Genomic DNA, 10,754 nt, shown 5'->3' with positions numbered 1-10,754 from the left:
TAGAGAAAGCTTGAAATGAGAAATAATATTTAGGGCTTTCGTGGTCTCGGTAGGCAGGCCATGAAAGCCTCCTATGACCCTTCAGAAAACCTCTATTGTGCTTGACTTATTGCTTGATTTCTAGAAAGCTCAAAACTCAGAGAGAAAAATCAAGACCAATGACACAGGCAGAACATGACTAAAAAGCTCCACATGTACCTGAGCAAGAATGACCACATCCTTGCAAAATTATACTGGAGATCTCTTCTTTGGTACAGGGTAGGGTTAGAGATGTTTCCTATCCAACAACTCAATTTAGAATGAAAGTATTGTGGCACAATCCTTGGGGACTAAAAACTAGAACCATTGGGTACATTGTGTTGTCAACAGCAAACGCCAAAACTCCACTCTCCTCCTTTCACCTAAGGACATAATTCCTAGTCATCAGTAGGGCAATAATGGCAAACACTGTCCTTGGTCCATGCATTGCAGGGCTTCTGTCCACCAGTCTAATGAATTCTACTACAAGGCAGGATTACTCCCCTGGAGTCTGCAATCTCTCTTTGCCCTGAACTCCCACCAGTCACCAATCAGGCTGTCACTGCCCACATGCATGTCATGGCACCTTAATTTCCCACTGGTCAGTCTTACTAATGCAGGCACTTAGAGCAGAAGAAAGAGGATGTGAGGGACACCCTGTGGCAGAAGCAGAGGTAATTGAAACTGGGCCATGAAGAAGAGTCAGTTGGTCATTCTTGATAATGAAGACAGGCAACTGAGGAGAAATAACAGGATGAGACAGAAAGGCGGAGATAGCCATTGTATAGCTCTCCATCACAAGAAGAGGAGGGAACCAGAGGTTTTTTTGAGATGCAGCCATCAACCCTGTGTCCCCTCTCCCTCTTGCCCACCCATCCTCCCCTCATCCCTCTCAACCCTCCTGTCCCTAATCCTTTGGATTGTCCTTCCCCCCAACTCCCTCCTTCTCTTAACACTACAAAGCTCCCTCTCTGGCCCCAGCAAGCTGTGCCTAGTATCTCTCAGCCCCTCTGCTATAGAGGTGCCCCAGCTGGAGCCAGCACCAGACTTGGCTTTCCTCAGTCCATTCCATGTGTACGTAGTACCCAGTGTCCAAGTCATCTCCCTGGCCTCTAGCTGTGATCTATGGAGTGACAGGCATCTTCCACTCCAGTCACAACCCTTACCAAGACCATGCACAAACTCACTGGTCTTGGCAATAAGACCTCAAAGGGTCTGGTAGGGAGCCTGACCTTCTGTAGGCGACTGGTCCTGTCTAGGAGTGCATCTGAATCTTCTCCATCATCTGAGTCCTCAGAATCTTCGGTGCAGTTCTAGGCATGGATTCTTCCAGCCCTGTAGACCTTAAGATGGCAGAGAAAACATTTGAAAAGGCAGCCATCTGGGTCATTCAAAATGATCAGTTTGTCATAGATGCTTTCAGTCCTTGTTGGTGGTGTGCCACAGCCCTGTGCTACAGAACATCACCAACTCCCAAGCCTGGGACAGCTGGAAGAAGATTAAGGTGTGTAGTGCAGATGCCAACAACCCAGGGGATGACAAAGAAAATTATGGATTTGTCTTCAAGATGCCATGGAAGCCCACACAGTGATGGGGATTCAGCTTTGGCCTTGAAGGGGGAAGGTTGATGAGAGCGCTCCCGAGATGATGCCCTTCCCCCAGCCCTGGCGCAGTGTGGAAGTAAGCCACATCTATCTCCTTCTGGGTCCGGAACCAGAGCAGGTAGCTTTGAGACCAGCCCCCCAACATCTCGCCAGTGAGCACGTGTGCCTCCCTTTTGCGGGCTTTTCCCAGAGGGCAGGACTATGGGAAGTGATGTTAGCCCATGAGGGGATCCTAAGACAAGCTCGCTGGTCTATCGCCAGCTCCTGCTCTATCACCCCTTTCCTCGTCATCTCTGCTGGTATAAACTGTTAGCCCCTCCTTTATTAAACCAGACTGCTCTTGAAGCTTCCTCCGAGACTCTGTGTGCGTCTGGCTTCCTTGGTGGGTATCAGGAGGGAGGAAAGGGGTCTCGTTCGGCCACGTGCACCTGAGGCTTACCCTTGTTCCCCCACTCCACCTTGGCTTGCCTGCAGGTCAGGAAGCCAGGAGAGAGGGTGAAAAAGGGAGCACAGATAAAGGAGTAAGCTTAGCATCCCCACACCAGAGGAGGTAAATCTAGCCCGGCATTTGGCGGCCCAAACGTGGGGAAAAGAGCCCATGGGAGTAAGTCCGACAGCTACCGGTAAGCCCTCAGGGAATTGGAGTAGAGTCTCTGGGACACGTGGTTCTCTCATCAGGTCAGCAAAGAAGATGGGACAGAATCAGAGTAGGCGGAATAATTCGCCCCTTAAAATCCTGAGGTTCACCCTCCAAAACGCGGGTATGAGTATATCAGAACCCTGTGCTATATGAATTTGGGAGGAGTTGACCCTCAGGGTCCCGTGGTTCGCTGGAGCCAGTCCACTTTCGTGGGAAACTTGGAACCAGCTAGGACGGGAATTGGAAGGCAAGGAAGCGGGGTTGGGAGAGGAACTCCCCCTTATGACCTTCCAAGCTATTAAGACCCTTAAAGCCTGCTTTTCCTCGGACCCAGGGGAGAGTCCCTGGACTCAGGAGAGGGCAGCAGTGGGGAATTTTGATCCTGAGGGGGGCCGCACACCCCACTCCAAGGGGCCCAGGGACGAGCGTGAGCCTGATTCCTGGGACCCCGACCTAGTCGCCGCGTTCGCGGCAGGCGAGCGGCGTCCACAGCCGCCGTCTTGTCACCCTTCCCCCCACCAGATGCTCGACTCCACTGTATGCAGATTCAAGGAGCCCAGCTGCGCAGCTGTCTCACAGCCGCAGTGGCACTCATCCACCGAGCACAGGCGGTCTGACCGGTTTTAAACTGGGATCCATCACAACCTCGTGGGGGCCACAGAACAAAGATTTTCGTGAGTTTAGGAAGGTGGTTCTCGAGAGAGGGGGACCGAACACCCCCTGGACAGAGAATCTCCTTTATGGCCTGACTTACTGATTCTCCACTGCCCGAGACTGGAGAGACCTGGCCTGATATATGCTTACTAAAGCAATGTATGTAGACTGGTGCTCTTTCTTTAGACATGAGTGCCAAGTTCAAGCTGAGAGAAATAGAGCTGCCTACCCCCCAATTCCCATAACTTTTGTCATGCTGTTTGGACCCATGGATCTCCAACAGGCTACACCTTTTGCCCTCTACCGGGAGCAGATACAGGAGGTGGGATTCGCAGCATGGCACAGTTTAGGGGAGGAGTCCTCTTGGCGCCTGAGGGTAAATGTTACTCAAGAGCCTTCAGAGAGCCTCTCTGTCTTTATCAGCCGTGTGGGGAGTGATCTCCAGGAGATGGCTCCTGGGTCCCAGCAGCGGGAGCTCCTCAGGGCCCTGGTGTGGAGAGGAATGACCCCATTATGTAGACTAGCTTGTGCAGGGATAAAGGAGGAACCCATGGACTGCTGGGTTTACGCTTGCCAAGGTCTCAACGCCCGGGGCCATCAGGCGCAGTTGCTGGCTGCCTCGCTCACTGAGGAGCCCACCCCTGCCCCCACCAGTGAGGTAAGCAAGGAGAGCTGTTGGAAATGTAGTGGCTGGGGCCATATTAAGAGGGTCTGTCCTTCTGGTCTTGTAAGATCTGGCGCATCGAGAGTAGAGCCCTCAGGCCGGACCAAGGAGCTACCCACAAGACTTTGCCCCTGCTGCAAAAAGGGATTTCATTGGCGAAAAGATTGTAGGTCCAGATTTGATGCTAAGGGGAGGACTTTAAACTAGTAGTGGGGCACCCTCCAGCCACATCACCTAAAGGAGGCGATCAGTCCAGTGATCAGCCCAGTGACAGGCCTAAAAAACAGCCTGAGTCCCTCTGGGCAGTCCCAATAGTCCCGGAAATGAGGCCAAAGACAGAAATTATTATAGCTGGAAAGAGGTTCCGATTCTTAATTGATACCGGAGCAGATTGGACTATATTAGAAAAGGAGCATGTGCCTCCATGGTGGGACTTAATCCCCGGACCCCAGACCTCAGGGGTAGTAGGCACAGCTGAGAGTGAGACTGGCTTCCCTGGGATGATATGAGTGGTAGTAAGGGAATAGTGCATCCCCTGATAATGACAGCCTTACCAGATAATCTCCTAGGACGGGATACCTTGGGAAAAGCCGAGGCCTCAATCATCACAGGCCAGAGCCTGTCAGGTGGACCTAATGGCTGCCAGAGAGTGCCTCCTTCTGAGGCCTCGGGGCAGGAGGCTCTTGTTTCTGCTTCAGGGCCTCACCCCCAATTCTAAGGGCCACTGTTCCTACCGTCCCTGCCATTCGATGGCTCCCGGGTCCCCCAGTGTGGGTGGAACAGTGGCCACTCTCCTCAAACAAATTAGAAAGATTAAAGGAAATAACATCAGAACAACTGTCCCTAGGGCATATTAGACCTTCGCTGAGCCCTTGGAACAACCCTGTATTTGTTGAACAAAAGGCCTCAGGTAAATGGAGGATGGAACAGGACCTAAAAAAAAATTAATAGGCAGATAATCCCCGCAGGCACCCTTTTACAGGAGCTGCCATGGATCCCATCCATTCCTCGGGATCGGAATTTCATTATAATTGTCATCAAGGACTGTTTCTTTTCCATTCCCCTTGACCCCCAGGACTGTGAAAAGTTTGCTTTCTCCATGCCCTTGGTTAACTACCAGGGGCCAGACCAGAGGTATGAGTGGGTAGTCTTACCTCAGGGCATGGCTAATAGTCCAGCCTTCTGCCAACATTATGTGTCACAAGTTCTCCAACCTGTTCAGAACCAGTCAGATATTATTCTATATGTCTATATGGATGACATCATTATTGGAGCAGCAGACGCCCAAGTGCTAGACGCTGCCTATAGCAAGCTACAAATACTCCTACAAAGAAGAGGACTGCATATAGCCAGTGACAAGATTCAGAAAGTATACCCCTTTAAGATCTTGGGGGCAGAACTTAAACTAGACTCTGTGTGCCCCCTTAAAACCAGTTATCCTTCCAGTCATCTTATACTCTGGTGGAGATGCGAAGACTGTTGGGTGAGATTAACTGGTTAAGACCCTGGCTTCACCTGCCTACAGAGGAGCTGCTTCCACTCCATGACTCCTTAAAGGGCAAAGCGCCCACTGATGTTATTACAACAACTCCAGTGCTCCAAGAAACATCCCAGAAAATCCAAATGGCCCTAAATATGGCACAGCTGGCCCGCTACAAGCCTGAGTGTCCCCTTTGCTTTTGGATCCTCCCCAGGTCTGAGCTTTCCTCAGCCGTTATCACCCAGTCAGGCGAGCCACTTCAATGGGTGCACGCATCAGTGGGAGGAGCTCCCAGGGTTTATTCCCAGCCAGACCAGCTAGCTGACTTGATAATTAAGGGCAGGGATACCTCCCTGAGACATTATGGGTGAACTCGCGATGTGCTAACCATTACCTGCCGGCTGTCAGATTTTGAATAATGAACGGGTGTCCAGTGCCCTGTAGGTTTTTATGGGAAAGTTAGATTGCCATTATGGCACCTCAAGGTGGGTGACCTCATTTTCCAGGCTACAATGGACCCCTCCTGTACTTTTCTCTACGAGGCCTCTTGTCAAGGCTGCCAATGTTTTTACAGATGGGGGAAGAGCAGGGTCTGCCATGGTGTTACACTCCGCCTCCCCGCCTGCCGATGGGAAAGAAACACCCATTATTTTGAGGCAGTTACTGGATCTGCACAGTTTAAGGAACTGTACGCAGTTGCCTTGGCACTGACCCAAGTCAAACAGCCAATGAACCTGTTTTCTGACAGTTTGTATGTGGTTAATTTGCTACCAAACCTGGTGTACTCATATATTAAATTAGATGAAAACCCAATCACCCCTCTGATGATCCAAGTCAGGGCTCTGTTAAAAGAGCGGGCTGACCCGCTATATATTCATACAGCAGCTTCGCGGACACCAAGGACTACCTGGGAACCTGGCACAAGGTAATCATATGACAGACCAGCTGGCCACTAATGGGACTACTAAAACTATGGTTATTGTACAACCTCAAAACCTTCAAATGGCCCAAGGACTCCATGAGCGTACACATTTAAATTGAAGAGGGTTACATCAGAGATTCCCTTCATTTCCTATAAAAGATTTTAAAAAGATTATAAGGACTTGCAAGTCATGTATGCCTTTTCTGCAAGTCCCTCCTCTGCAATCTCCTGGGGTCAACCCCAGAGGCTTAAAGCCTAATGTTCTCTGGCAAACTGTTGTAACCCACTAAGCTAATTTTGGAAGGTTGAAATATATATTTATGTCCATAGACACTCACTCACACGCATGCTGAGCAACTGCCCATTCAGGTGAGAGGGCCCGGCATGCTGAGAGCCACTTCCTACAATGTTTTGCTGTCCTGGGGCTCCCCCTACAGGTGAAGACAGATAATTGACCTTGTTTCATCAGCAAGCTTTTACAGGCCTTTTTCCAAATGTGGAATAGTAAACATTCCACTGGAGTACCATACAACCCAAAGGGTCAGGCCATAACTGAGAGGCATAATAAGACCCTGAAGGATCAATTATTAAAACAAAAGGGGGGGAAGCCCCCATGACCAGCTGAGGACAGCGATGTTTACATTGAATATTTTAAATTTTTCTAAGGACCAACCTCTGTCGGCTTTCCAGAGACATTGGTCAAGCCAAACACCTTACTTAAAAGTTAAAGTCCATTGGAAGGACCCCGTTACAGGAGTATGGCGAGGCCCAGACCCAGTTATCAGTGCGGGAAGGGGCTTCGCATGCATTTTCCCAACTGTGGAACCGAATCCAATCTGGATACCAGCTAGAGACTTAAAATATTGTTCATCAGAATGACCACACAATGGCACCTGCCCTTGAGGGATGTCTCTCCTTGTTTTATCTTCAGGAAAACAAAGACCGTGGTGGATTTTTCCATGGAGAAACGGGAAAGCCTGCCTGTAGCAGCGATGGACCCAGTGTCGGCCCTGTTTCCTCCCTGGACCTTGCCTGGCGCCTTTTGGCGCAATGTTTGCTGTGGCAGCGTGGCCCACAGCATTGCACAAGAACTAAAGGGAAATTTTGCACACTGTTGTTCCTTTCCTTGCTCCCCCCTTGCTGCTTATCTTAGGGGCCCCCATTGGAGGGAAATAGGAGCTAAAGGGTTTAGACAACTAAATGTTTTATGATAAATGTTTACAATAAGCAAGGGATTGGTACCTTGCTGCAATGTTTTCTATAAAGTGTTTACTAACTTCAATCATTAAGTTACCAGCACCCTGGCTGCCAAATCGCCAGGACCTGAACCTCAACCATCGAGGAAAGGGAGAACCATCTGCACTGCCTTGAGTGACACCGAAATGGACCAGGACTCCTCTTTTTCCTATGGACTGAGCCAGATAAAAGACTCTCCATTGCTTTGTGCCTGTGTTATAATTGCTCATGTGTTACAATTGCTCATGCTGCATTTGCCTTGTGTTATGATTGCTTATGCTCATGTCTGCTTGATGCTCCCATTTGCATTATGTTTACATTGCCCTGTGCTAGACAAATTGGTCTCTTATATTGTAAGCGATAAGCCAGAGCTATCCAGACAACAAGTGGCCTTTGGCCTTTAGCCATTTAGGAACCCCATGAGGTTGGTCACATGCCCATTAGGACCCGCTGCTCACTGAGGTCTGCTGGCATGAGAGAAAAATTAACAGGGCTTTCTTTCAAGAGCCAATCCCTCTCCCCCCCGAATCCTCTCATCAGGCTGGCCAGCCAAGCAGTCATGTTAGCCTGAAGTGCAAGTGCGTTCGCCCAGGACGGGTAAGACCTCCCATGGGGGAGGAAACCTAAGACATGGCACGCCCTCGAGTAAGGCCCCTCCTGCTGTTCAACAAAAGGAAAAATAGAAAATAAAAGGGGCAGATGTTGGTCATTCAGCTTTGGCCTTGAAGGGGGAAGGGCGATGAGAGTGCTGCCTTTCTCCTAGCCCTGGGGCAGTGTGGAAGTAAGCCACACCTATTTCCTTCTGGGTCCGGAACCAGAGTGGGTAGCTTTGCGACCAGCCCCTCAACATCTCGCCAGCGAGCACGTGTGCCTCCCTTTTGTGGGCTTTGCCCAGAGGGCGAGACTTTGGGAAGTGACATTAGCCCATGAAGGGGTCCTAGGACAAGCTCGCTGGCCTATAGCCAGCTCCTGGTCTATCACCCCTTTCCTCATCATCTCTGCTGGTATAAACTGTTAGCCTCTCCCTTTATTAAACCAGATTGCTCTTGAAGCTTTCTCCGAGACTCCATGTGCACCTGGTTTCCTTGGTGGGTATCAGGAGGGAAGAAAGGGGTCTCGTTTGGCCACGTGCACCTGAGGCTTACCCTTGTTCCCCCACTCCACCTTGGCTTGCCTGCAGGTCAGGCAGCCAGGGGAGAGGGTGAGAAAGGGAGCACAGATAAAGGAGTAAGCTTAGCATCTCCCCACCAGGGGAGGTAAATCTAGCCCAGCAACACAGGATAACCCTGCCCAAGATTTTGTGGACTGAGACAGCCACAGAGAGGCCTTTACTCAAAGACAAAACTTGGCCCCTGATCTGATTTGTCTCACTCCAGAGCAGAAGATGGTAGATGATCTAGTCCCTGCTAAAGGGTTTACTGAGGATGATGATGGGTTCATGGACATCCTGTAGAATGACTTAAAGGATGCTGCTGCTGTTATCTCAGGCATGGAGAACCTCATTAGTGCTCCACTGGTCAAAGAATTGGAAGGAAGAAGAGCAAGACCTCATTGTTTTCAGCAAGTACAAGAGCAAGAAGATGACTTTGATCCCTTTGGAAAGCAACTGAATCAGCCTGAAGAACCTAAAGCCCATTTCCTCTGCTCAAAATCCCTGTGTCATGAGTTTGTGAACATCCTAGACAGTGACTACCATGGACAGACTGGAGATTACTCCAAGGCCTTCCTGCTCCAGACTGTGGATGAAAAAGACCAGGACCTCAAATACATCTCACCAGAAACCATGATGGCACTGTTGATGGGCAAGTTCAGCAACATTCTGAAGAAGTTCATGGTTGTATACTGCAGATACCCCTATAAGAATGAAAACAGACATATCAAGTCATTTGTGAACTTGCTCCTAGAATGAGACATAGAGACCTACCTGCTACAGAGCCCTATGACCCACTGTAACCTAGACTAGAGAGTCATCCTCATTTTCCACTGTGAATTTTCATCTGAGAATGGGCCTCAAATGTGCCAATTCATCAAGGAATGAGACTGTGTTGCCAGTGACTACCACAGCCTGTACATCCTTGATGTATATCCTTGAGATGTATATCCTCAAAGACAGCTACAGAGAGTTCTTCCTACAGTAATTGGACTTGTGTGATCCCCGGGACTACAGGCCCATAAACCATGAGAACTATAAAGCTGAGATGAGGACCTTCTGTCTCAAGACACAGAGCTAGGCTGGGCAGTGGAGCCGAGGCCAGGGAGCAGAGCTGACACAAGCTCTGTAGTAGGCTGCAGGACCAATGAGGGGCCACTGTTGGTCCTGCCACCTTCCTTGCCTTGTGAGGACTGAGGACTGGGGCCAGCGGTTCCATGGGCCTGAAGGAAGCCTCCGGTGCTACCCAGGGAAAGGTGGCTGGGTAAGGCCATCTGCTCTTGTCCCCAACTCTCCTTGCCTCACTCCAATCATTTTCCAAATCTTGGTGTATTGTGTATACTTTGTCACCTAAAGAGCTGAACCTGGTGAAGTAGTACCAGCTCAGAAGGAAATATTTTGTGTTTAGGAGGAGGCTTTTTCTTTTCTTCTTTGGGTTAACTGTCTTTTGTGTGTCCAGAAAAGCCCTTTGTGTGTGTCAACTGAGGCTGGGAGAGTCACAGCCCTTCCATGGCCTGGGAGGCAGTAGGCTGCCTCTAGTCTCTGCAGAAGTCATGGTCTATGTGTCACCTTGCCTTTCCTCATTCTCTTTTCTTGTCTCCTGTCCCTCTGCTCAAGTACCTACAACATAAATGTAAGCGCTTCCTCTTCCCTGTCCTAATGTTACAGAGAGGTTTGATTTTTGATACTGTGACTTTTATATATGTCTCATCAATTATCCACATGGTCCTGGCTTTTGTTTTCTCAAGAATGTTCCTTTCTTTGTGGGTGTAGAAGCCCTGTCCCTACTTCCATGAACTCTGTTCTGACCTGTCAGAACTTGCTGCTATTCTGTCACAGGCAGCTAGATGGATGAATGGCAACAGATGCACAGATGCTTGCACACAGGAGCACATACTAAGTACAAGTGTTTTGGCGAGTGTGACAGTCTGTGGCAGGAATGTGTGCATGTGTGTCTGTGGGGACTAAAGGTTTTACATTAAGCATTTGGAAGCATTCAAGAGTCAATGTCATGGAAGCAGCTAAACCAAGGACTAAGCGACCTTTGGATTCTGAATGTCAACATGTGAGAATGAAGGGCTGTGCTCTGGAAGGTCCTGATGAGTCATCTTTTAGGGCTTTGGTTTAATAAAGCACGGTGTAAGCTTAATAACCATTGATCATTTCTGTAATTTTAGCTATTCCAGAGGCTGAGATCTGAAGACTGTAGTTTGGAGCCAGCCTTGGCAGCAAAGTCTGTGAGACTCTTACATCCAACCACCAAAAAGCCAGAAGTACAACTATGTTTCAAGAGATGGATTTTTAGCCTGGAGAATAAAAAGCCAGTGCCCTGAGTTCATGCCCCAGTTCTGGCACAAAAGTAAGATGAATAAATAGTTCCAGGATA

General features: G+C 49.3%; 1 pseudogene; it reads left to right on the top strand.

Moving 5' to 3' along the window:
• The first annotated feature begins 1,161 nt into the window (after positions 1-1,161).
• Positions 1,162-9,519, top strand: LOC125343109 (annotated as a pseudogene).
• The last annotated feature ends 1,235 nt before the right edge of the window (positions 9,520-10,754 follow it).

This window comes from Perognathus longimembris, chromosome 28 (assembly GCF_023159225.1).
Source record: "Perognathus longimembris pacificus isolate PPM17 chromosome 28, ASM2315922v1, whole genome shotgun sequence".
Lineage (NCBI taxonomy): Eukaryota > Metazoa > Chordata > Mammalia > Rodentia > Heteromyidae > Perognathus > Perognathus longimembris.
This window is presented reverse-complemented; position numbering and strand designations above follow the sequence as displayed.